The following is a 26,218-nucleotide window of genomic DNA, read 5'->3' as shown; positions in this document are numbered from 1 at the left end:
ACTTCACTTCCACACTCTATTTGTTGAGCTCGTCAAGGCCATGGCTTTTCCTCGTCATGGAAGAAAGCAGAGAGCATTAACATTCATTGCTAATGCGTTAAAGGCCCCAAGCCAGGCTTCAAACCCAGCCCCCAGTGACTCCGTAGCCTTTCCTCTTCTGATGTATCATACCCTCTGATGACTAATGACCTCTTCAGACTTCAGGACCTGGGATTTATCTAAAAAAGAGGGAGAAAAGTACCTAAACATTATCATCCCCTGCTTTTTTGCCTGGAGCAACTCTGAAAAGAATTAACTTCCAATCTCCTATGAAACTCTAGGAGCTGCTAGTCAGAGTAATAGAAAGTGCACTTCTGAACTAATTCTGGGAAGACTTAATTTGTGGAGGCTTTGTATTCATCCTGCCAGTAAACATTAAAGGAAAATTCAGAGCAAACAAGGGCACGTTTTAGATTCATAATTATTTCAAAAAAGAGCTGGCAAGGAGTCCCATTGCTGGGTAATCAAAGTTTCATTTCTTGAGACCAGAATTTTCCCTCCAGAGAGAACCTTTTGGAAAAGTGGTTTCAAGCAGTACACCTCTACAGTGATGGATTTGCCCGTGAAGGGCTCAGTCCACAGCTCTGGTGTCTAACCCTGCATTGGGTATTGACATGCTGTCTCACTCTGAGCAAGTCATTTGACCTCCCACCTTGGGTCACCCATCTGTGAGGTGAAGGAAAGCTTCCAGACCTCCCCTAGAAGCAGAGCAAATAGCAGGGTAAAAGAAACACTTATTATTATTTTTTTCTGGAATACTAGAAGCCCAAGGTGTAAGGGTGAATATAAATTTGTTTACTTTATCATTAATCTCAGAATCCTTAAAAATTTTCTTTTCAAATACAGTGGACTTTTTTCTAAAATTTTCAAGTCTTAAGCACAAGTATATCAATAATTATATATATTGACTATATGATTATTGCCTCAGAATCATTATTCTAAAAACTCATTTTCTGTGTAAACAGGTAGATAGAAAATGCACCCCTGAGACAATAGGTTGCATAAAAAGACCTGAAAATTTTGTGGGGTTTTTTTGGCTGAAATTATTATATGCTCTTAAGTATTGGTTTTTTATTCTGAAAATGAGGTAGTGAACCTAATTCTGGTTAACTGGGTGCATTGGAGTGTTGGATTCTGGTTAATGGAGGCTTGCCATATTTATTTAGAATGGAATCTTTCATTTGGTACATTGATGGTGTTTATAAGGCAGTTTTCTTTAGCTCAGTGAAGAAAAAGGTGCATTTAAAAATGACTCAAGGGGAAATGTTATATTGAGCCCATTTTGTCAAGGCACTTGACTCTGAAGCTTAGAAAAACAATTGAGATGTCCTCATTAGATGTAAAGCTCCAAGGTACTATTTGAAGTCTCCCTAAGGGCACACTTTTTCTCATCACCCAGAATCTCCTTACTTAACAGTTCAGAGATGGTGGTGTTAGGGGTCTACACACGTGTGACACACATGTGAGCTAAACATAGCTGCCTGGAAGAGGAAGAATTGTAATTCCTGACACTTGTGTAAATAGCATCCACTCCCACCAGCTGGAAACCCATCCAAGAAACAGCCTAACCTCCATGCCTGGGTCCTCAAACCGAAGGACCAGGAAGATAAAGGCAAGATGCTATCTTCGCAGTCATTATTTGTCACTTTGTGTGTGGCAGTGCATTGTGCTCCCTCCAGGGAGAAGTCGTAGTTACTGGAAGTCATTCTTGTCTGGCAGCTTTCCACACCTTTAATGGGCACCTCAGGTGACATCAACCTGTAGCCCAGCTGCTGTTGCTAAGGTTCAGCCACTTAAAACCGGTCCTGGGTTGGCTGTTTATGCACTTAAGTGGAAAAGTAGTACCCAAGTCATCCCTGAGATTTAGCAAGGACACAATAATTGCTTTCCTTTCAATGGCAGGTGACGCATTTGCCACCATGGAGCAGAACACGTTGCTGCTCTCAGTCATAACGGGAACAACGGGAGAGGGACATGGGAGGAAACAGAAAATGTCAAAGAGCTCTGGGTTGAAAATTGCATTTTGCAGATGCCATTAAGCTCCGTTGGGAGAGAAGATGAAAATGCTAATTGACAGATTTATTATGTTTTATTGTCTTTGAGTTGCTGAGTAAGTCATCAGATCATGTTGTTTAATCATTAATGTTAAACTTTAGAAGACTCCATCAATTGTTTGCTATTCATCTTTTACCCTCTCCAAGAATCTATCTTTAACTATTAAAACCTGCCAACAAAAAAGGAGTATAAATATTTATATTTAGCCCAAGAACTGATAGAAGTCTTAATCAGCACAGCACAAGAATACTAATTATAGCCTAAAAAGTTCTGTATCAGTCAAGGACAATTAGGATATCTTTTATTCTTTTACCTAAAACTACACATACACTCACATACACACACACATACTTTTGCACACATATTTGCTCATTTTTTGATCTGTGAAATAAGAATAATAATAGCACATGGTACGGTGGGAGTGTGTGTGCATGTATGTCTGTGTATGTATTAAATGAGTTAATATGTGCTTAGAACATAGTATATGCTTAATCCTTTCTTCTTTTTTTTAATACAGGGTCTCCCTCTGTAGCCCAGACTAGAGTACAGTGGCATAATCATAGCTCACTGCAAACTTAAATCCCGGGGCTGAAGCAATCCTCCTTCCTCAGCCTCCCAAGTAGGCTGAGAGTACAGGTGCACACGACCGCACCTGGCTAATTTTTTTAATTTTAGTTTTTTGTACAGACAGGGTCTTGCTATGTTGCCCAGGCTGATCTTGAACTCCTGGCTTCAAGTGATCCTCCTGATTCAACCTCCCAAAGCCTTGGGTGATAGGCATGAGCCACTGTGCCTGGCCCTCAATATTTTTTAGCTGCTACTAATACCATATGATGCAGAAAGTTACATATCAAATAAAGTTATAATTAAGAGTTTTGCAAACTATTTTTTCTTTTTGTTAATAGATATTATATGCTTGCTACAACATGTATTTTTAAAAGGCAACACAAAACATGTCCTTTTTTTAAATAAAAAAATTATTGATACATTTAATAAGAAAAAAAAAAAAAACAATGTAAGCCAGGCATGGTGTATCATGTCTGTAAACCCAGCACTCTGGGAGGCCGAGGCAGGCAGATCACTTGAGCCCAGGGGATTGAGACCAGCCTGTGACACATGGTGAAACCCCATCTCTACAAAAAAAAAAAAAATACAAAAAATAAAGTAGCTGGGTATGGTGGTGCATGCCTGTAAACCCATATTCAGGAGGCTGAGCTGGAAGGATCACTTGAGCCTGGGATGTAGAGGCTACATTGAGCCATGATTGCACCACTGCTCTCCAGCCTTGGTGACAGTGAGACCCTGTCTCAGAAAAAAAAAAAAAAAGGTCTTGCTTTCTTGGCCACATTCCCTCCAAAATCTGGAAAATAATGCTCAGTATTATACTCTTTATCTTTCACAGTGTCTTAGCCGCTGGCCCCTCCGGTAAAAGGTTGTTCAGGGGTATGTCTGGAGTGCCTTTAAAAAACTCATATTCCTCACAAACCAGAAGAATCTCTCAGAATCCCTATTTTAAAAGATTCCATGGGTGATTTCATGAAGTTGAACAGAAGAGGGGTCTTGGGCAACCACTCCTTTTTCTCACCTTTGGGGTACAGTGTGTGTCTTCTTTAGCATTTTTTAAATTCTGGAGAATTCAGGAGTTACAAAAAGTACATAATCTGTCTTAGCATTGGATGTGATAAGTAAATTAATATACTTATTATTTCAATGTGTCATGATACAGAAGTTCTCCCTTGTGTGTAACCTTAATTTTGACAATTCCAGTGGGCTTATATAGTCTGCTCATTTGCTAAGCCCATCCTCCCTTTCTGTTTCTTTCCAAACACCTTGCCCATCTTTCAATACCCCCCACTTTTGTCAGATTTATTCTCCTTTTCTCTTCCATAACACTTGGCTATTCTTTATGAAGACCAATGGTGTCCTTGGTAGGTAGATTCTACCTGGCGCTCCCCTGTGGACATCTCTATATCATCTCTTTTTTTGCTAGGCCAACTGGAAAGCTGTGAGATATTTAAGGCATGCTTGGTACTCCCTCTTCTTTCAGGTGCTTTCCCCAGCCCCTCCTCCCTTGCTCCCTGTCCACATGGCTGTCCCCTGGCTATCCCCTGCCCCCTACATAGGCCTGTGGACTATGAGGTGGGAATAGCTAATAAGGTGAAAAAGGAAAGCAGACCCAGATCTGGATGGCTGCTGTCAGTGAAGCCTCCATCTCAGTATAGCCCAAGTGTACCACTCTCATGCCTCTTCAGCGAGGTGGAAAATCCAATTCCTCTTTCTGAAAGCTTAATAGAGAAGTATTAATGGCAAGCTATGTGGGTAAAGGAAACAGTTAAAGGAAACTCTAAACACCTCCTTAGAATGAATTCCTTTTTATTGTCTTTCTTTTTCTTTATAATAAAAGGCTCCTAGTAACTTCAGGGTATTTCCACATAAAGAGTATATTTTGTTCTAAGATTATGGACACCCTAGGGCAAGCAAATTCTAATATTATGATTGCCGCAAGTTTTTCTTTCCATGAAAGTTCCCAGCATTTCATGACATTTCAGAACTGCTCATCTGAGGTTGAAATGCAAGTGTATTTTAAATTAAACATGAGGCACTGCAGCTAGTCTACCCTTTGAATAATATTTATATATATTTTTCATTATATATATTTTTCATCAGTAACCTCACTGAATAGGTTAGGTGCTTTCACTCCTTGTTACCAACATATCATAATCGAGTTCACAGTGTCTGATTTTTCCCATGCTCCAATTACGTGTTCATTATCGAGTGCTCTTACATATTTAACACTTTGGCTCTCAAAGGATGTCAAGGACTGCCCAGGTAGTGGAGACTCCAGGAGCTCTACCTGGTGGCACCACAAGTCAGAAATTGTTAGTCACTTCCAGCCTACTTCTCCTTCTGCCTCTGTAGTTGAGTCTTCGGCTTTCCCCCCTAAAATGTATTAAGTTTTAAATCTCTTGATTCTTATAAGAGCTCAGTTACTCTGTTTAAAACAAAATAGATAAAAATCCCAGTCTATGTCAACTCTCTCTATATTCTGCTTCCTCTGTTGCTCCAAGCCTCAACCCTCTATTCTCCATCTGAAAATGACATAATGAGAGCAGATACGCAGCGAATTTGGGGGACTGAGAACAGGATTTGCAATTTGCAGCACTCCTATAAATCAACACAAAAAAGTTACCATAGTCTGCTACCAGTGGGAGTCAGCACGTTGGGATGAAAAGAATACAGCTCTGGAGGCAGAGGAACATTTTTTCAAATCTTGGTTCTACCAATCAGGTAACTTGGGGCCAAATGTTGGTAGAGAGACAACAGGGTGATGATCATTGAGCTCTGAAGATGTGGAGAGTATTTGGTCTAGATCAACCTGGGCACTACTTGGGGCTCAATAATCTCTGTGGTGGGGGCTATCCTGGGCATTGTAGGATGCTTAGCAGCATCCCTGGCTCCTACCCACTAACAGCCAGTACCAGCCCCTCTCTCCCAGGTATGACAGACAACAGTGTCTCCTGGGATACGAAGTCATCCGCCACTGAGAAGCACTGGTCTATGCATTCACTTTTAGTCTTCACATGAGGAGCCCTGCAGGTATTAATGTCGCTACTGTCTTATAAAAAATCCAAGGCTAAGGAAGGAAAAATATTGAAGCAATTAACAAAGATCCTAAGAATTTTAGGCAACTATATTATTTACCAGTTTTTCAAAGATGTAGAAAACCTTAACAAATACTGTTTTCCTACATCCTAGATGGAGAGGGTTATCATTTTTATTCCTTTCTTCCATTACTAACACTGTTCTTGCATTTTGTCAGTCCTCAAGAAAACTTATGTACTCAGACCAAGCAGTTTATTAAGGCTACAACCTGCAGAACAACCAGGGCCAGGAATCTGCATTTTGTCTTCAAAACACTAACATTAAACAGCATTGCCACTGGGATGTGACTATTAACATATCTTTGCCTAGAATTGGGATTTGAATCCTTCCAAGGTCCTTTCTTACCTAACTGCATAGAGAGAAGGTAAAAAAACAATTCCAGATGCTGAAGACACAGCATTTGGTAGCAAGTCTTTGGAGGAACAAAAGGGAAAAAGAAACAGTCCTAGTGGAAGCGGTATTGTGCTTCCATCTGTTAAGCAACAAATTCAGGCAGGAGAAGAGCAGGCAGCTGAGAGCTCGGCCTAGAACTCTAAATTAGATTCCCAGTGTTTCCTCTGTTTGCCCATCCAGAAGAACCACCTGGGCTGGCTGTAAATACCAGAGTCCCTTTTCTGAAGATTCTGCTTCAAAGGGTTTGAAGTTGTGCCCAGAAACAGGTATTTTGAAGAAGCTCCCCAGCAGAACTTATGATCAGTATGGTTAGGAAACACTGAGGTCTACATTCCTGCTACTCAGAATGTGGTTCCCAGGCTGGCGGCAGCAGCAGCAGCAGCAGTTGTGAGTATGTTAGAAGCCGATTCTTGAACAGATTCTGATTCAGTTGGTCTGAAGTGGAATCTGAGATGCTGCATTTCCAGCAAGCACCCAGGAAATGCTGCTGTTTCTGGTAAATGCACTCTACTGTGAGCAGCCAGGATGCTGTTGAATTTACGCAGGAAGAGGTATCAAAGATGAGTCATCATTAAATCCTGCTCTGCGAGTGACGTCAAAGCTGTAACAGGTCATTAGAGATGGGGTAGAGGTCAGTGGAGATGGGAGCTATGGAATGATAGGAGTCTTTATATTAATAACCATAATGTCCAGAATTCCAGGTTTCTGCAAAACGTTTCAAATGAAGAGCTGGAAAATGTCTCCGAGGGAATGGAGGACTGTTCTCTGTTGTTACAGGACTCTTGCTGTGGCTGTCCCCAGTTTACCAGCTCTGTGACCAGCTTTGTTGTCTTTCTTTTTCTCTTTTTTTTTTTTTTTTTGTTGTTGAGACTGAGTCTTGCTCTGTCACCAGGCTGGAGTGCAGTAGTGGCGCGAACTCGGCTCACTGCAACCTCCAACTCCCTGGTTCATGCGATTCTCCTGCCTCAGCCTCCCAAGTAGCTGGGATTACAGGCATGTGCCGCCATGCCCAGCTAATTTTTGTATTTTTAGTAGAGACAGGGTTTCACCATGTTGGCCAGGATGGCCTCAATCTCCTGATCTCGTGACTGCCTGCCTCGGCCTCCCAAAGTGCTGGGATTACAGGCCTGAGCCACTGTACCCGGCCTTATTGTTTTTCAATCAAGGATATCCTAAGGGGTTGCTGTTCCTCTGCCAGAAATGCTGAGCAATTCATCCCTAAAGTGGCCCACTGTCCAGAACAAATTAAAGAAGAGAGCTGCATGATTCTAGTTACGTATTAACAAGAAGTACTGAAAGACAGCATCATTATTGGCCCTCTAGTGACAGCCATTTGGGTAGTTTCAGCTTTACCAACTCCAGCACACACCATCAACAACTTCTTTTTGATGACATCAGGCAAAAATAAACATTGCACGCATTTTTAAGAGGGGGGTCATATCCAAACACAATGTATGATGGGTCCAGGTGTCAGTGAGTACTCAAATGCTGAAGTTGGGAGGCCAAGGCTAGCAGAGATGCCATTCTCATGTTAGTTTCATTGGTTCTGATTAGGTCCAGTGCCCATCATTGAACCAGTTGACATCTCCAGGCAAATGTGGTGTGTTAACTAGCTTTCATTCAGGTCGCAAACTCTACCCTGGGAGCAGATAGAGTGCACAGAGCTGTGGAGGAGTGATCCCCACAAGGAAGGGGGCTTGATGTACTCCAAAATAACAAATGTCCAGTGCATGCACCCAACAATAACTTTGAGCAGTTCAACACCCCTAAAACCAGTATATGGTTGGCTGTAGAAACTAGAGATGCAAGAGCTTAGGGAAGGCTAGGGTTGAAATAATTAAAATGAGTTGCAGTACATGGAAATCCCTCAGGAAACATCTCAAAGTCCCTGTACTAAAAAGGAATGCCAATTTCTGTTAGAAGAGTACCTTATTCTCAGGTTTATGTAGGCACTCAGGGGAATATATAAATGCTATCTTCATAAGCTGGAGTCATCTAGTTTTCTTCTTCCTTTATGTTTGGATCCATCCTTCCCCAAAGGCCAGAATACACACTTTGGAGACGCAAAATCCTGTTCAAATTTCTCTGGCTCTTTCCCTGTGTACAGTTGGGAAAGTGGCTTAACATGGTAAAGCTATGGTTCTGCATTCCAGTGCCTTCCTCCCTCCCAGGTAGATTGAATACGGCAGTGATGGAAGGAGACATAGTCCATTTTTTTCACAGTTATATCCAACGGCTCCTAGCACTACACATAACAGGTGCTCAGAAGAATTCGAGTGAATAACCAAATGAATACATTTTAAAAGTACTTGGCAGGCTGGACGTGGTGGCTCTTGCCTGCAATCCCAGCACGTTAGGAGGTCAAGTCATGTGGATCACCTGAGGTCAGGAGTTCGAGACTAGCCTGGTCAACACGGTGAAACTCCGTCTCTACTACAAATACAAAAATTATCTGGGTGCCTGTAATCCCAGATACTTGGGAGGCTGAGGCAGAAGAATCACTTGAACCCAGGAGGTGAAGGTTGCAGTGAGCCGAGATCGTGCCACTGCACTCCAGCCTGGGCGACAGAGCCAGGCTCCATCTCAAAAAACAAAAGAAAAAAAAAGCACTTGGAATACAGTATGTGCTTTAGAATGTATATATATTTTCTTAGTTACAACTGGTGCTCATGTGTGACTCTGCAACAAACTTTTATTTTGCTGAAATCAGGCCTTCTTTGTGACATCTAAGTGAAAACTTTAGAGGAAATTCTGGGAATTCCTCTCTGTGCTTCAGCAACTTGCCTGGGTTTCAGAACCACATCTCCCGGCCTCACAACTGCAGAGGCCAAAGAGAGGCTGAGGTTTCCCAAAGTCTTTCCGGCTATTCTGTCTGACTCAGCAGCCAGCTATAAAACAGACTTTCCTACCTCTGAAAAAAAAAAAATCATTTAAAATATTTTTTATGTAATTCCAAGTAAATATTTTTAAAATGTTTTCTCAGTGAGTCAGTTTTGCTTTCACAAAATAAGCCTCAGAGAAACCTAAATGCCACTCAGGCCTCCTGCCCTCTCAAAGTGGGGTGTTTATGATCCCCCTGAGCCATCCCCAGAGGTAGAATGCGTCTGTTTGCACAGCAGGCCTGGTTTACGCCTCATCCAGTTCTGGCTTGTGCCGGGATAGGTGAGGTAAATTTCATGCAGTCTAGCCTTCTTTAAGTTTTCATCTCAGACTTTGGTTGTAGTTTGGAAACCTCCCGGAGCCAAAGGACATACGTGAAGGCAGGTATTTTTAGAAGCTGAACCTGGAAATGAGTATTTCTGTCTGGAGCTCAGAGTCTAACTCACATAGCTAGGACAACTTTGTGCCATCCCAGGAGTTTTGGGGAATTTCTTGGGACATAACACCAAATTGCTGTTGCCAGGCCCTGGGTGAGACAAATGGTTCTTATACTGAGAAACTGAGATCAACCAAAGGCTCAGGTCTTGTACGAAAACATTAGGAATTGCTTGATTTATAACAGGTGTCCACAGAGCCTCAGCCTTTACAAATGTGATTCATCTGGGACAGTGATTAAGTTCAATTTACCTCTCTGTCAGATTCCCCAGACAATCGCACTGGTTCTGTCCATTTCTTTGGCTGCCAGTAGCGCCCCCATCTCCTGCTCCAACTGTATGCCAAGGACATAGGTGGCACAGGAGAAAGGTGTGCCTTGAGATGCAGTTGGCACTAATGAGAGCTGGAACACACTGAAGGGCAGGGATTTTGTATTTAATCCATTAACTTTTGTTAGGAACCAGTCATATAGTTTGCATATAATCATTCTCTCCTCTTTAACCCTGCCTATCCCTGCCTCAGTATTACCGTGACCCAAGCCTTGCTAACTTCATCAGCTTCTCCAACAAAGGATGAGGAGGAAAACCCTGAGATGCTGAAATAGGATAGATGCTAGCAGCTGGAATAAAAATGTGAGAGGCAGAAGTGCAATATGATATGTAAATTGTTTCCATGATCCATAGAACTAATGTTTGCTGAGATCTCTGTGTCAGACACTGTTAATAATTTTTGCATGCATTTCCTGATTTAATTGATTTTTTCCTGATTTTACATGATCACGAAATAGAGTTAAAGAAAATTGCCAAATATCCATAAATGATATCAATTAAATAATTGAGATTTTACCCTACTTTTAGCCAAACTGGGAACTATTTGAAAACACACTTGTTCACAAACCAACAAGTGTCCATTTGTTGAATGAATAGATGGAAGGATAAATGAGAGAACTCTTACTTGCAGCTGGTCTAGAAGTTAGGAATATTGTCTGTCTTTCCATACTCAAAATCCTAGAGGCCCTAAAGACCAGTCCAGTGGTTCTCAAAGTGGTCCCTGGACAAGCAGCATCAACATCCACCTCACCTGATAATTTGTTAGAAATGCACACTTTCAGGTCTCACCCCAGATGTAATCAGAAATTCTTGGGGGTGGGACCCTGCAGTCTGTTTTAGCAAGCTCTCCAGGTGGTACTAGTTCTGGCTGAGGTTTGCTAACCACTGATCTGGCCCCATCTCTTCATTTTATAAATAAGGAAATAGACCCAAAGTAGTCAAGGTCCACATAGCTTCTGTGTGTCCTAGGGTCTCATCCCCCAGGATAGATTCTCAAATGCAATTGTTGGAAGAATATCCTGGATGGGTGGTGAAAATTACTAGAAAGATAATTTTTCAACTTTTACTTTTAATGATTTAGTGTAACATTTTGTTTCCAACTACCCACTCAGATATTGTTACTTGAACTCTGTGAGCCCAGGTAGTTCTAATCAGTAATACAGAGACAGACACACTTTTTTACTGGCATGTTGTAAAAGATAATTAAGCAAACTTTGTAATGGAGTGTTGAAAATAAAGTATCATGTAAAATGTAGTTTATCAATTATCTTTCCACAAGCTCACTCTCTAAGCTTTCATTTTTACCTGCCTCTGGATCTCAATCACAGATGATACCTTTTTGCTGTCAAATGTCTGTATCACTTACTGCATAGAACTTTCTTGCATCTATGCTTTGTCTCATTCTCCTAGGCTAATGGTGATGTTTTTAGCAAAGTACTATTTGCATAGTGGGTACAAAAATATTTGACTTAAGTATTGGTGTTTTTACAGGTTGGAAAGACTATGCCTATTAATAAAATCTATTAGCCTTTCTGCTAAATAAACCTTTATAAGATGGGCTTTACAAAAGTGACAAATGAGGGAATGACACTCACTTTACAGAATGACTTATGAGACAAAGTATGAAATGTATAAAAACTAGAAAAATACAAATTTTTATAGGTATATAATTTTTGATGTGGGCCAGGTTGCATGACTATTAAGTTTTACCTAATTAATATTGAGCTAAGACAAGGCATGGTTGAGAAGGCAGTACTAGCAAATGGAGTGAATTAAATTGATATTGTTTTGGAATTAAGAGTTCATCTGGCTATCCTGTTTGTGTTTTGTCTTGTTTTTTAGCTTAAGTGGGATAACGAGGAAAAGGGTTAAATGCATTGTATGTGGCTAGGGAATATTGAGTTATTGAGCTTGGGCTTTAGCAAGAACAAGGTGATTGAGCTATTTATTGAAACCAATGGAGTCAGGTACTTTTAACAGCCAGCCTCAACAGAAAACTGGACGTCTCTATGGGCAGCCAGGCATTCATTTCCCGCTTTTCTCTTCTTTTATAAAACATTTCTACCATGTCTGACTTTTCAGTCTAAGGGATAGATGTAGTCTTCAAATGTATGGCTTTGGGTTCCATTTTGTCCTAAAATCATGCTACTAAAACCTAGTTTTGTCATTGTAAGCTTAATATGACAAAGTACTTGACAACTCTAGATTCTGTATGAACAGTATTTTGTGATCCTATGCGTAAAGACAACATGAATGTTCAGGTGCAGTCTTCACTTTTAATAGTAGGTTGCAAGGTATTTTTAGGTAATAAACCTGGGACCTCCACAATGATCCGGTGTGGAGTAGGTATAAAGCAAGAATATAACTGAGCCTAACCTAGGTAAAGTGCTAGTCCCACTGAAGGGCACTGAGTCTAATCACAGATTGGGTGAGGGTGGGGTGGGGGTGGCTGTGATGCAAACTGGTATCTTTGAGGCTCCGATCTGGGGAGGTGACAGAAGGAACCCTCTGTCAGTCCTCAGGCAGCTGGAAACCCCTTTATTCCTGAGCAGTCCACCTGGGATAAGGCAAGACATGGGTCAGCGATCAGGCTCACTGGATGGAGCCTCCACTTCTTTAGTGGATAGCAGATGAGCATACACGACTCCTGGGGTTAGGGCTAGTCCGCAGCACTAGAGGTTATGGCTGAGCCTACTCCAGTGAGGAATTTGAAGCATAGTTAGGAAAACTGACACCCACAGGAGTGGGCAAACAGCCTGGGAGTCATGCGGAAACGTGTGATTGTGGTAGAGTGACCAACTCACCTGGTTTGCTCAGGATTTCTCCAGCGTCATCACAGAAAGTTTCATGCTATGGAACATGTCTCATTCCTGGCCAAATGGGTGTGGGCTACAAGTGGCCAGGAGGCATAAAGGGCCTTTTTCTTTCTTTTTTTTTGTTTGTTTGTTTTGTTGTTTATTTGAGACAGAGTCTCGCTGGAGTGCAGTGGTGTGATCTCGGCTCACTGCAAGCTCCGCCTTCCGGGTTCACACCATTCCCCTGCCTCAGCCTCCCGAGTAGCTGGGACTACAGGTGCCCACCACCACGCCTGGCTAATTTTCTGTATTTTTAGTAGAGATGGGGTTTCACCATGTTAGCCAGGATGGTCTCGATCTCCTGACCTGGTGATCTGCCCACCTTGGCCTCCCAAAGTGCTGGGATTACAGGCGTGAGCCACCGCACCCAGCCAAGGGCCTAATTATTACATAGCCTGGCAAATATAGCAGACATAGGACTTTGACAGCGAGAGGAGGTCTAGGGAGCCCCATGACAAGTGGGGACATTTACAGAGTGAGGCAGGAAGAGCCAACATGCTGGAAGTCCAAATTATCTCCAAATTGTCAGTCTGGGGCAGGAAGGGACTGAGCAGTAATTAGACTTTAGAGATATTCCAAAATAGAAGTTTGGCTTTGCTAGTCTGATAAATATTAAATGATAGCACTGAGTCCTTCCAAAATAATTAGAGGGTAAAAGAGTATCTGGCTAATGATAGTTGAGACAGCCTAGTCCAAAAAGCACAACGCTCCATTGCTTCTACTTCTTGTGATTTTTGCATCCATACACGTGCTGTCCAGAGTCAGAGAGCCCTCCCATCCCTTGTTGCAGTTGGTTTCATTTGACCGGAATGAACAATAATCCTAAAGGCTGGAATTAGATTCACCTGCAGTTTACCCTCAATTTGCAGTCTTTCAGTCATAAAAATGAGGGTTCTTTTCATGTTAACTAGCCTTATTCTTGAGTGTGATTCGTTATTATAGCAAATTTAATTTTGCATGAAAAGCATGATAACTAATTATATAGCATTTGCATACTCAGAACAAATTCCCAAAAATATTTGCATAAATTTCCTGATGTTCCGTTTGACTCTTTAACAACCTCATCATAGTAAATTGCCTTCCTAAATTGATTTAACACATCTGCCTTGTCTAAGAGTGGTTGATTTTCATGAAAAATAAGGATTAGAATAGTTAAATTACTATCCACTGGTAAGTGAACTGTCTGCATTGCTATCCAAAATATGTATATTTTAAAAAGGAATTTCTGTCTTAGGTGACTCTCCCAATACAAAAATCATGTTACATGAGTCCAGGTGTCTCTTCGAATCCCAAATAGTGCATAGTCCACTGATTGAATGGTTTTAGCTGCATAAGGCTTTGAGAGGAGATACTTAAAAAAAAAAAAGGTAACATCCCAGGTGCACCTGCATCATATTTATCACGGGTACTTCTCTCGTCCTGAAAAACAGCACCTAAATCATTAAGTACAAATATAGGCTTCACAGCAGGGCAGCTGTTGCTGGTTTTGCATTATTTTAATTAAACTTCAGTGTTTCACCTGATGCAAGGTCTGATTTCCCAGCCCTCTACCCTCAAAAATGAGATATTTTGAAAAGAAACCTTGAATTGTTCATCAATGCTGATAGTAATTCAAATTCACTATAGCGTCAAATGATTTATCTTGAAAATGCAGGGGGTGGAAGGGGGCGGAGGGGGAGGGGTGGCTCACACACCTGGAATGAATGATTGTAATGATGGGTTAATTTGACTATTGAACAGTCGTTCTTAAGGTTTAGTGGGATCAGAATCACCTGGAGGGCTCCTAAAACCATACATTGTTGGGCCCCTCCACCCCCAGAGTTCAGTGGGCCTGGGGAAAGGCCAGAGAAGTTGCATTTCTAATGAAATTTGCAGGTGATGTTAACAATGCTGGTCTGTGTCCATAGTGGGAGAACCGTTGCATTAGATCTTAATTGTCAGGATAATGTGTCTTTGTGAAGTGGGTGTTCAGTGGAGGCTAAGGGTACCATTTGGTCATCCCAGGTAGAACCCAGGGGAGCATACCAGCCTCCATCATGTGATGGGCAGCGCTGAGTTATTGCATTGCACCATTGCTCTTCCAGGGGTGGACTGGCACAGAGACAGGGGCCCTGGGCACAAGGGCTTTCAACTTAAAAGTTGCTGTATGTCCCATTTCTCTCCAGATTTTCCAATGAGAAGGTTCAAAGAGTGCCACAGCTATATTCCATCACATATTTGGTTTGGCCCCTCAGGAGAGAAGAAACTTTTCTCCTGAATCAGATTCTCCACTGTCAGAACAAAATGGCTTTCTAATTACCTTTCAAACAAGACAGCAGTGCTGTTTACTTCAGGTTATATCAGCCCTCCAGGTTACCACCTATAAAAGCACTTTTTAATCACAGTATTGGTAATCATTTTGTACCACAAGACATTTGTGGAACTTCTGAGGATAATCTCAAATTACTTCACATATTACAAGCTAGAGTTGAGAGCAGAAGAAGCCAAGAAACAGATTGTATTTAACGTCAGTCTGTTTATTGGAAAAAAGAGAAGTATATGCTACTGAGTTGTTTATTTTGGGTGGGGCAGGGATGGGCATCTACTACTTCATAAATCCTTTCTCTCCATCTTCTTAAACCATCCTAAAATATTCCCTGTATGATTGGCAATTGACTCAGGCATGATTCTCCTGAAAGCTGTTTATGCTGGTATTAGAGAATCAACTAGGACATAGGCTCAGTCTCTGGAGGTAAAGTTGAAGGAGAAAAGGGTTCTGTAGTATCAGGAGTTCCTGTTTTCTCACTGTTTCCCTTTTCGACATTCTTCCTTGACAGGGCTTGCTAAGATAGCAAACGAGAAAGAGGAGCTGCACAGTGAAAATATACACAGCCCCCTGAAGGGATTCCTCTGTTTCCAGGAGGCAGAGGCCCTCATTCTTACTTTGCCACCCTTTTGTTTCCAGCTTGGCCTTTTCATGGTCAGATGTAAAGATCTGAAATGAGGATTGCCAGCCAGATGGGTCCTGCTTTGCACCTATACCCATTATACCAGTCCTGGTGTTGGCATAGGGCATCACATTGAAATACCAATTAACCAGTCCTTAGGAAGCTAAGTGTCTTTCTATAGAGTTGGCCTCTTTGTGGAGGATGTTGGGCAAGTTCAAGTGTTCTCAGCACTAAGTCGGCTACAGCTGGCGAAGGATGCAGGGCTCTCCACATAACATTAGAAGCCCTCTGAGTTGGCAGCCTTGACTGGAGAGCAGGTTCTATTGAATAGGCCTACAGTGTCTGCGGGGAGGTGCCCATGAATTCCAGCCCTGGTGACGCCTCCACACCTGCACAGAACCCAACCCCAAAACCCCACCCAGCCTCATGGCTCTACCTCCTTAGATGGAAACTAATCCTCAGTAGAGAACAGTTCTTTGAGTTCAATCTCTCCTACCACTTGCTGGAAGGAGGGGGGTGGCCATGGAATACCATACTTAAATATCACACAGACGATTGCCCAAGAGGTCCCTCCTGCTCTTATGTTCAATCTGAGCTTGCAGTTTTTCCCAGTTCAGTCCTCATCTTCATGGTGATTTTATCCTGGATGTGTTTTGGGTTCTGGTTTTGCAGCTTTTGTCAATCAAATGGAAACTTCTTTCTGACTTCCAGAATTCTTTATGACTTTTGGTTTGCTTTCATGTTCTCTATTGGAGATACAGGTTTATTTTTTGTGAGGGCATGTGCAAAACACTAGGTCTGAGAAGGTCTCTTCAGGCGCTCCATCCTTTATTTCCTGAGGCCAGTGGCAGGGAAATAAATGCCTATGGTCTCCTTAGTATATGTCTTAATATGGAGAAGAGATTTAGGGGTAAGAAGAAAACATGCTGGTCAGTCATGGTGATTCACTTGTTCTTCTGCCTTTTTGTTGGAGGAGAAGCAACAAGATAGAGCTAGTGTTTCTTTTCACCAAGACAAGTTAAACAGTGTTCAGCTGCTTAATACAAACAATAGCCTGCAGCCCATGACAGCCAGGAGAACTCAGATCTGGTCCATTACTTTTGTCTTCACATTTTTACCATGAAAATAGAGACATAAATGTGATCAGATCCTGGGCACCACCCATTCCCACCCAGCAGCAGTAGAGGCAGTCTTTGAAATACCTCACTCCAGGAGGAATGTTCGCTCCTCTTGGGTGATTTATGTTCAGTGCCCATAAGTAAGAAATGCAGTTTAACAGGCAACACACTGAAATCTACACATCCACGAATGCTTTCTGGCTTAGAAAATAAAATCCAAGCAAGGTTTACGTGTTAGTGCATAAATGTATAATCTCCTCACACTGCAGGAAGTAACCTCTTTCTTGAGGGAAGTCTCTTAAAGATAAATATAAAAACGAAACAAAATTTTTAAATAGTTTGACGGTCCTCTTGCATAGCAAAAGGAGTCTTCCTGGGATAGGCAGTCTAGGTTTTCCTAAAAGAGTTCCTAGATCCAACATGAGAAGCACCATCTGCTCTGTTTCTAAAAAGTCTTCATGTTTATCACCTTGTCCCAATCTCATTTGAATGTCAAGAGACTCCAAGGCCCTGATTCACTTTGGTAGAATAGGTATGGGAGGTGTTTCAAGGAAAGGTTCAGTGTGTTGGTTGCATGGTGGTTGTGGCAGTTGGTTTGTTTTGTTGTGTTAAGTCATTGGAAATAACCAGAAATTCTGTTTGGGAGACGATTCTCCAAAAGTGCCCCAAGGAGAACTGGCAACATCCTCCTACAAGTTCTTGTTAAAATTACATCTCTGGGTCCCATCTTATTCCTAGACTTACTGAATGTGAATCTCTGGGATAGGACCTGGAATGCTTCCTTTTCCCAAGGGCCTCCATAGCCCCATGGCCTCTTGGAGACTGATTTTCAAGAATCACATGATATTTATGATATTTTCTGAAAAAGCTTTGTTCTTACTTGTTCTCCCTACCCTTGGCATAAAATTTTGTCTTTATTCTTCACCTTTCCCCAACCTCTACCCCAAGTGAGGTATTTGGAAAGGCTCCTCCACTGAAACTGTTTTTGTCGGGCCACTAATGGCCACTATATTGGCCAATTTGGTGGCCAATTTGGGGGCCTGTCTTACTTGACCACTGATTGTATTTAACACTACTTTCTTCTTAGAACACCTTCTCCTGTTCCTCCCTCACTGGCCTCTCCTTCATTTACTTTTTTTTTTCCTCCTCTCAACCTCGAAGTACTAGGTCCTTTTTTCTTTACTGTGGTTCCTTCCTCAGGTAATCTCATTCGATGTCATGGCTCCATGTTTATATCCGTACACACTGGAATCCAAAATTCTTGAGCACTAACGACCTGGTTGACATCTACTCTTTCATATGTAATGACATCACAAACTTCACTGCCAAAGGAGAACAATTTATTCAACACCCCTTGCACAAATTTGCCCCAAAATAGCACATTATCCAACTGCTCAGGCCCCAAATCAAATATTATCTTCGATTTTTATTTTATTTCATATCCCACATTGAATCCATCATGAAGTTCTGTTACCTCCATCTTCGAAACAGATCCTGAATCCAACAACTTAGCATGATTCTCCTAGTGGCCTCCCTAGTCAAAGTGATGATGATCTCCTTCCAGTGGCCTCAGCTGCTCCTGCCCCTGCCCCCTATTCCTTCAGTCAACAGCAGCCAGAAGGATCCTTTCAAGACTTAAGTGATACCATTTGACTCCTCAAATCAAATCCCACTGCAATTGTTCCCTATGTCACTGAGAACAAAATGCAAAGTCCCTACAAGGGCTTATGCAGCTGTGATGATCACCCTCCTCCCCTCACCCCATCTCTGCACTCCAGCCACACTGGCCTCTGTGCTGTTCCTGCAGCATGCCAGCACACATTCCTGCCCCTAGAGTCCTTTACGCTGGTTTTGTCTGCCTAGAATGAGCCTCCCAAAGTAGCCACCTCGGTTAGTTCCGTCACTTCCTTTAGGTGTTTGCTCAAATGTCTTCAGTGTGGTCTTCCTCCACCAGTCTATGTTGATGCTACCCCTCTACTTCAGCCCCTCCTTTCCTCTTCTCTATTTTATTTTTCCACTTACCTTCACTTATTTTGTCTGTCTCCCTCACAAAAATGTTACCTTCATGCAGGCAGAGACTTGCCTGCACTGTACATGGCTGTATTGCCCAGACCTTGAAGAGTGCCTGAACATAATTAACCCTTGAAAATATTTGTAGAATAATTGCATCTGACATTATTTACACTGGCCTTATTAATCTCTTTAGGAGGACAGTGGGTGGTAATCGGGGTAATCAGTAAACTAATCCTGGTTACCATAAGCCAGTGATTTGCAGAGTGGTCCCCAGACCAGCAGCATTAGAAACACCTGGGAGCTTCTCAGAGATGCAAAATATCAGGCTCCATTGCATGCCCACTGAATCAAACTCTGGGGTCAGGACCCAGTAATCTGTGTTTTAACTAGCCCACCAGGTGACTCAGATGAACAGATGGGAGCCATAAGTAGCAGCAAACAAATGTGTTTTCCCTACTTGATGCCGTAACCCAATTCCAGTTTCTAGAAACCCTGGTTTCTAGAAATGCCTTGCCATCTATTATTTGCAGGTCTTGTGCTGAGACTGCAAAGAATTTATAACTTGGCCTGTTCAGAGAAAGCAAGGAGCCTGGCTTCACTGGACTCCCAGCATAGCTTTGGGGAGTAATGGGAGAGAAAATTAGAACATACCTGGCCAGATTTTGAACGATATTGATAATCATAGGCTCAGGCGGTCCTGATATACTGTAGTGAATGAAATGGCAGTCCGTGATCCAGTATTTGGGTAGAAGGAAATGTGTGAAAGTACAGTGAACTGATGCAATGGATCATTGGTCAATTCCTGCTGTGTGTGGATGTAATGCTGGGATTTAAATTAGTCTTTGAACTTTCCATGGCCAAATTCTTTCATGTAGAGTAGCTGGGGACCTAAGACTTTTCACTCATATAAGGCTCTACCAGTGTTTCTCCATCAAATGAAAAATAGAGGTTGAAATGAGGACTCTGCTAACTATGTCATTTGTATTTTTATGGTGACTTTTTAAAAACATACACAATTACTGCCATGCTGACAAATGATATGTTACTGACTTGCAGAACTTGAGGACAGTTGAATTAGTTTTTATTTCTACCTCAGAAAAAAAAAAAAAAACAAAACAAAATAAGTGAACTTATTTTTTCCACCTAAATGAATTCCTTCATTTGACCAATATATGTTTATCTCCCAAGCTGCTATAAAAACAATATTTAAGAAAATAATACAGGCTGCTGAGAAATACAATAGTTACTATTTTGCTGCAAATTAAGTATAACTCTTTTTACCTAAGAAAGAATATCTAAGTATTGGTAATAGCATCTTTGTCAAATATAACTAAAAATTGTTTAACTTCTGTGTAGATTTATTTCATTATTATTAATAGAATAGAATACTGAATGGGAGACTACAACTTAACTTCTGCCCTTACCCTCATTGCACTAGGGCAGGGAAACCAAAGTGGAACCAAAGCCAAACTTACACAGATGCCCAATTGGTAGAATTTGAAAATTCATTTCTTGATTTTTGTTTTATGGCTTTGCATCTAGCCAGATTCCCCCCAACACACACTACAAATTGGTGGAGAGGGCTGCGGTGGAGGGGGTCATTCTGTAGCTAGTTTCCATCTAACCAACATAAAATCCACTCTGAGGGCAGTTAGCTGTGGGAAGGGCATTCTTTAGGGCAGTGAAAAAATGTGCTGAATTGAGCAAAAACAGACTTTTAAAGTCTGTTATTGTCTGACCCTAAGCAAATGACTTAACCATAATCTGAGCATTAGTTTTCTAAATTGAAATGGTGACCATGACTCAAAGATGTCGTGAGGCTTAAATGTGAATGGATGTCAAAGTGCTTTGGAAAACTATAACATCTACAAACAACATCAATCAATAAAGTAATATAGAGATGACTGCTGCTTCATATTTCACAGTTTGCCATGTTAACTTTCAAAAGAATTGACCAATATTTATATTACTTGTAGCATAGGCTAGGTGTACAGTAACAAAGAAAGCCCAAAATACAGTGTTTTAATTAAGATAGGAATTTATTTCTATCTTATTTAGGCCAAAGGGAGGTAGAAAGACTAGGGTCAGTGGATAGGTGCTCTAAGAACTATCACTTCAGCTATCCTTAGCATGTAGGACTGTCTCTGAGCCCAAGGCTTCACCGTTTCTGGCCAGGGGAAGAGTGCACAATAGGCAGTGTCTTGTCTTTAGGCTGGGGATTTCCTGGATATTGCACAAACCATTTCTGCTTACCTCTCTTTGGCTTGAACTCAGGCACGTGTTCACCCCAAGAAGCACAGGAGACTGGGAAACATAATTTCTAGCTTGGGAGCAGTGTGTCCAGCTACAACTGGAGAGAGATGGGGGATTTTTTTTAAAAGGGGAAAAATATCTAATAGGGAACAGTTAAGCAGTATCCAACAAATTGAAGTATGTTTTACTCTGAAGGTCTGCTAAGCTGTACTCATAGTCTGATCGGCATTAGTCTACTACCGTGGTACCAAATAACAGGTCACGAGGCTTTTCAATGGTCTCATGTGCTATCTGTCTAAATTCTGTCACTGTTAATTCATACTGATGAAATTTCCATATATGGCAGAGGTTATAAAGAGATGTTTTCACTCTGTGCAGTTTGCTAGTCATCATGCTTTCTTATCATCAGTTATCTCTCCATTTGAAAGCAAATTTTGGTTGTGAATTTTACTGTGTTGAAATCTTTGACAGCTCATGTGATTTACATGCCATAGATGAGCAATGTACCTAGATTTTCCTCAGAGTTGCAAGATTAGAAAAACGCACTGATTTTGTGAAATTATCAATAGTTTGGAATGTCATTTCTGGCTAGTACCAATAGAATAAAATCATGAGTATAAAGTAATTTAGAAAACTGCTAGGATTAAATATATATATTCGGTCTCTGCTTCCCAGTTTCTGGCACAGAACTCCTAAAACCCTTGTAGATAGGGTACTAGGATAACCTTTTGTTCTAATATTTGGTCTTTGACTCCTGGTTTCTGACACAGAGATCCTAAAACCTTTCTTATTTTCTGAGTGATAACATCTGGCACAGAGCTCTTAAATCCCTTAGAATTTTCTGGGTGATAGGATCATCTTTTGTTCTATTTAGAAGACTGTGGGCTCCTGGATAGATAGCCTCAGGATGGGGGCTGGTTGCCAGGGGAGCCAAACATGTGATTAAAGGGTTGGAACTTTCAGCCCTACCTACCAAGCTCTGGTTGAGTTGACCACCAATGGCCAATGATGTAATCAGTCATTCCTACCTAATGCATCGTCCATAAAACCCAGGAGGACTGGGCTCAAGGGGCTTCCAGATAGCTGAACTCATGGAAGTTCCTGGAGGGCAGTGTGCCAGGAGAGAGCATGGAAGTTCTGAACCCCTTCTCCCATACCTCGTCCTATGCAGCTCTTCCATCTAGCTGTTTATCTGTATCATTTGTAATATCACTTACAATAAATGGGTAAACCTAAGTAAATGCTTCCTTGAGTTCTGTGAACTGCTGTAGCAAATTAATCAAGCTTGAGGATGTTGTGGTGGGAACCCTGATTTATAGCTGGCTGATCAGAATTATAGGTGGCAGCCCACTGTGGTACTTGTGATTGGTGTCTGAAGCCGGGGGCAGTCTTATGGGACTGAGCCCTCACCCTGAGGGATCTGATGCTATCTCCAGGTAGATCATGTCAGAATTGAGTTAAATTTTAGGACACCTAGCTGGTGTGTGCTGGAGAATTGTTTGGTTGACGTATAGGGAAAAATTTCCATTCATCTGCTGTCAGAAGCATCACATTGAGTGGTGTATGAGAGGAGAGGGAAAACAAAACAAAAACACTGTTTCTACCATCTTGTCATGACTGCCTAATGTCTCCATGATCATCAAAACCTTTACAAGTAAAAGTTTTGGAAGACCAAGACCACTTATAGCCTAATCTCAGATTCTCTCATGAGCCTGGTTACATCCAGACAATTAATTCACTCTTTCACTTACTTCACACACCTTTGAGTGCTTGAGATGTTCCAAGGGCTGTGGTAGGTGTTGGAGGACACAGAAATGAAGGATGGCATACTCGAAAGAGTATGTGGCACATCCAAAGGGACCTGTTTGGGAAATAGCCAGACTCACAGGATTGGACCTGCAGAGCGTGATTGAGCAGCACAGGCCATACTGGACCTCAGAGTGATGGAATACGGGGAGACACTTTCAGAGAATACCAGGGAGGGAAAGTATGATTTTAAAATGTGAAGTGCTGTAGGCACTGGTCATAAGATAAGGACCAAGCAAAATCCTGGGATTCCACCTTGCGGAGGCCATCATTTGCTCTAATCGGAAAGCTCCACTAGAAAGTCTGCCTTAGAAGCCAGGCTGCAGCTGTTTGAGGAGGCAATGGGAAAGAGGAATTCAAGATGGCTGATGCTAAGTTGGCGGTGGGAGGATGGATCTGTTCAAGCTGGGACTCCTAAATTGATTTGCTTGTGGTGTTTAACATTTAAAAAAGTCTCCTCGGAAGAATTTATATTGGTACAGATGCCAGTTAATTATGAGACACCTTTCTATTTATTACCTTGTCTGTATAGTTCCCAAAGTGGGTATTTTATTTGAGTTTTTTACATTCACCATGCAGGTATACCTTTTTATTAAGAGAAGAACTGATGCCCTCCCCCGCTTAAAAATTACTTTGTTGTGGTAGTTAGTCATTTCCTAATTGCAGATAGTTGTGTTGATTTGAACAGCTGGCCGCCTTGCCTTGCTGGTGCTGCTTTGCCCAAAGGTGAATTGGGGATTCTATGTTACTAGTCACAAAATTGCTGGCAGGATTTCACAAGCTCTGCCATAAGTTATGCTGATTATAATACGAAGATTATTTGGAGGGATTTTTGGATCTCTGCAAGCTTTGATATACGATTTTATTTTAAACTCCACTTAATATGAATGATACTTAAGATCCTCACATCATTAGAATTCATTTATAATGGGCCTCTCTCAGAACTGACCTATTTCAGACAATAGGAGATTCACATTAAATGGGCTTATGCTACAAAGACATGCAATGTTCAGTGTATCTATAAACCTCTAATCACTTTAAATGTTTCATACTAATTGCCCTGAAACATGTGCATTAAAAGAAGTGAAAGGCAAACTTCCTGAAATATATCTCTAAAATGATTCTAATTTGCATAAGTTTTAGCCAGGGAACAGATGTCTTTTTAATGCTGTACCTTTGTAAAATTTTTAAAACATAAAATATGACTTGGTGTAACTTGGTGCCCCCCGCCTTCAGCCCCCTTAATCCTAACTTTGGTGAAATGCTTTTATCAGAACACTAACGAGGGCAAGTGGAAAGGGGGGTTCATTGTTTCAAACATGAGCCTAGCTTTAGAATAATATAAAGGAAATGGTTTCCTTGTGGTATTTCAGATCAAGCTTTCTAAAATTTATAATCAAATCTTCATGGACATTATTTTCTGGGACTGTATTTTTCTATATAATATCCATTACTTTAAATTTTTATAATGAGCATATAGTTTTGTAAAACTATAGACAAAGAAAAAATATACAGAAGAAAATTAAATTAGCCCATAATATTACCATTTACTGTAGGATATTACTTTTAATCTTTCATATATATTTTCTAAATTGTGATAAGAGGGATTATGCAGGTTTTTATCCTTCTTTCACTTAGCATTACACTGTTTTCTACTTTATTATATATTCTTTACAAAGTTTAAGAATTGTATTTCTTCAAATGAAGAAAGCATGCTTTATTTTAATTATTTCTATAGTTTTGGAAAATAAGACATACCCAGTCTTTTCATATTGTCACAAATAATATTTCAATGAATATCATTTGCTTTCATCTGATTATTTCCTCAGGCTGATTTCTAGACAGGGAATTTCTAGATCAAAAGGGCACGGATGTCTTAAAATCACAACATGTATCACCAAATTGCTTTCCCCAATTGTACATACACAGGCAAAACACACCCTTATACTTAAGCATTTTTTATTATCAAGTCAAAAATAGAACAATAATTTCTTCCCCTATATTCAAAGTGATTTATGCACCCTTCTATTAACAGTTCCCTCTTTCTTTCCCTCTTGTCCTCCTTCTGCCCATCACAGAAATAGATAATGTATATTCTACTTTTTCTTTCTGGGATTTTATGTTTGTTTTATAATTACTTTTTAAAACATCTTTTTGGGGGGATGAACCTCCTTTGAAGCCTCTTTTTATATTGTGAATTCCATATTTTTTATTCTTTGCTCAGATATTACATATGTGCGTAGATAATGCATAGTATATGTACATATACTTACCTGCACACAGACACCTTTTGGTTATACACATATGCATAAAAACATAAGTTTTTAATTAAAAGATGTAGGTCCTGTATTTTATGAATTCATGAATGCCTGAGAATGTCTTTCTGTTGCTTTGTTATATAGGAGCTACTTAATTGGGAATAATATTTATGGTTTGTCTATAAACTAATTTCAATGGGCATTTGGGGTGGCTGGAAGCTATGGAGCTATGTGGTTTTGCTCCTTGTTGAGCTATAAGCATTCAAACAAGTCCCCCTTTTTTTTCTTCACTATTTTTTTTCAACTCTTGTGCCAATAGATGTGTGGATTGTTTTCCGTTAACTCTACCTGGAAAGTGATGAGTCCTTTTGATGTGCATAATCACGTCCTTATTTTTTCCCCTGTGCTGAAATATTTCTTAATCCCTTTGTTTGTTGTTTGCATTTCAAATCTTATCAAGTACTCAAATTCTATCATTGTTTGACAAACTGATATTTTCTGGCCTTTTTATCAATCATGTCTGCATTCATTTTCATCCTTATCTTTTATTTCTTAATTTAGTTACAGATTAAGTTTATCCTCCTCAGGACTGTATGTAAGTTTTCATTGTCAGTTCTACTGTTTATTGTATCTAAGGTGGGTTTCGTAATTCTAACAGAAACCAGTAGAATAGGATGTTCATCATGTTAGTAACGATAGTTTAATAGTATCTTTGTGCTGAATGAGGTAGGAAGTTGCATGCTGAACAAAGCAAGGCTTGGGAAATTGATATTTTTCATAGATATGTGTTAGGAATAGTGAACACTGACATCAAGGGATATGTGGATATGGGTGTTTATTTTTTCTCCCTAGATTACAACATGCTTACTCTTCACTAACTGAATGATACGTATACTAATTGACTTATACTGTACAAATAGGAGAAGAGGAGTATGTAAGTACCTGGCCTGGATTGGGGAATTTGATTGTTTCCCAAATGAGATATTGAGAAATAGACTTTCATCTGTATGAACAATTCAGTGCCAATACACCAAAACCTGTTGCCTGCTTTCTCTGAAGCACCATTTCATGGTAGGGAGAGTCACCTCATAATAAGAATCACAGGACAGCAATAAATAGATTTCCATTCTGCCTGTAAGGTGTATGTTGCCCTGAAATTCTTAGCTCACTCAGCCCTGTCTTTATTTTATGTCA

General features: G+C 40.8%; 1 protein-coding gene across 6 annotated transcripts in view; it reads left to right on the top strand.

Annotated features, from left to right (window-relative positions):
* The window catches only part of NCKAP5 (NCK associated protein 5), a 990,571-nt gene that overhangs the window by 335,499 nt on the left and 628,854 nt on the right, over nucleotides 1–26,218 (top strand). The gene's annotated exons all lie outside the window — the stretch shown is intronic.

The sequence above is a fragment of the Gorilla gorilla genome, chromosome 11, assembly GCF_029281585.2.
Source record: "Gorilla gorilla gorilla isolate KB3781 chromosome 11, NHGRI_mGorGor1-v2.1_pri, whole genome shotgun sequence".
In the NCBI taxonomy this organism is placed as follows: domain Eukaryota; kingdom Metazoa; phylum Chordata; class Mammalia; order Primates; family Hominidae; genus Gorilla; species Gorilla gorilla.
Note: the sequence above shows the minus strand (reverse complement) of the source record. Positions and strands in the feature narration are given on the sequence as shown.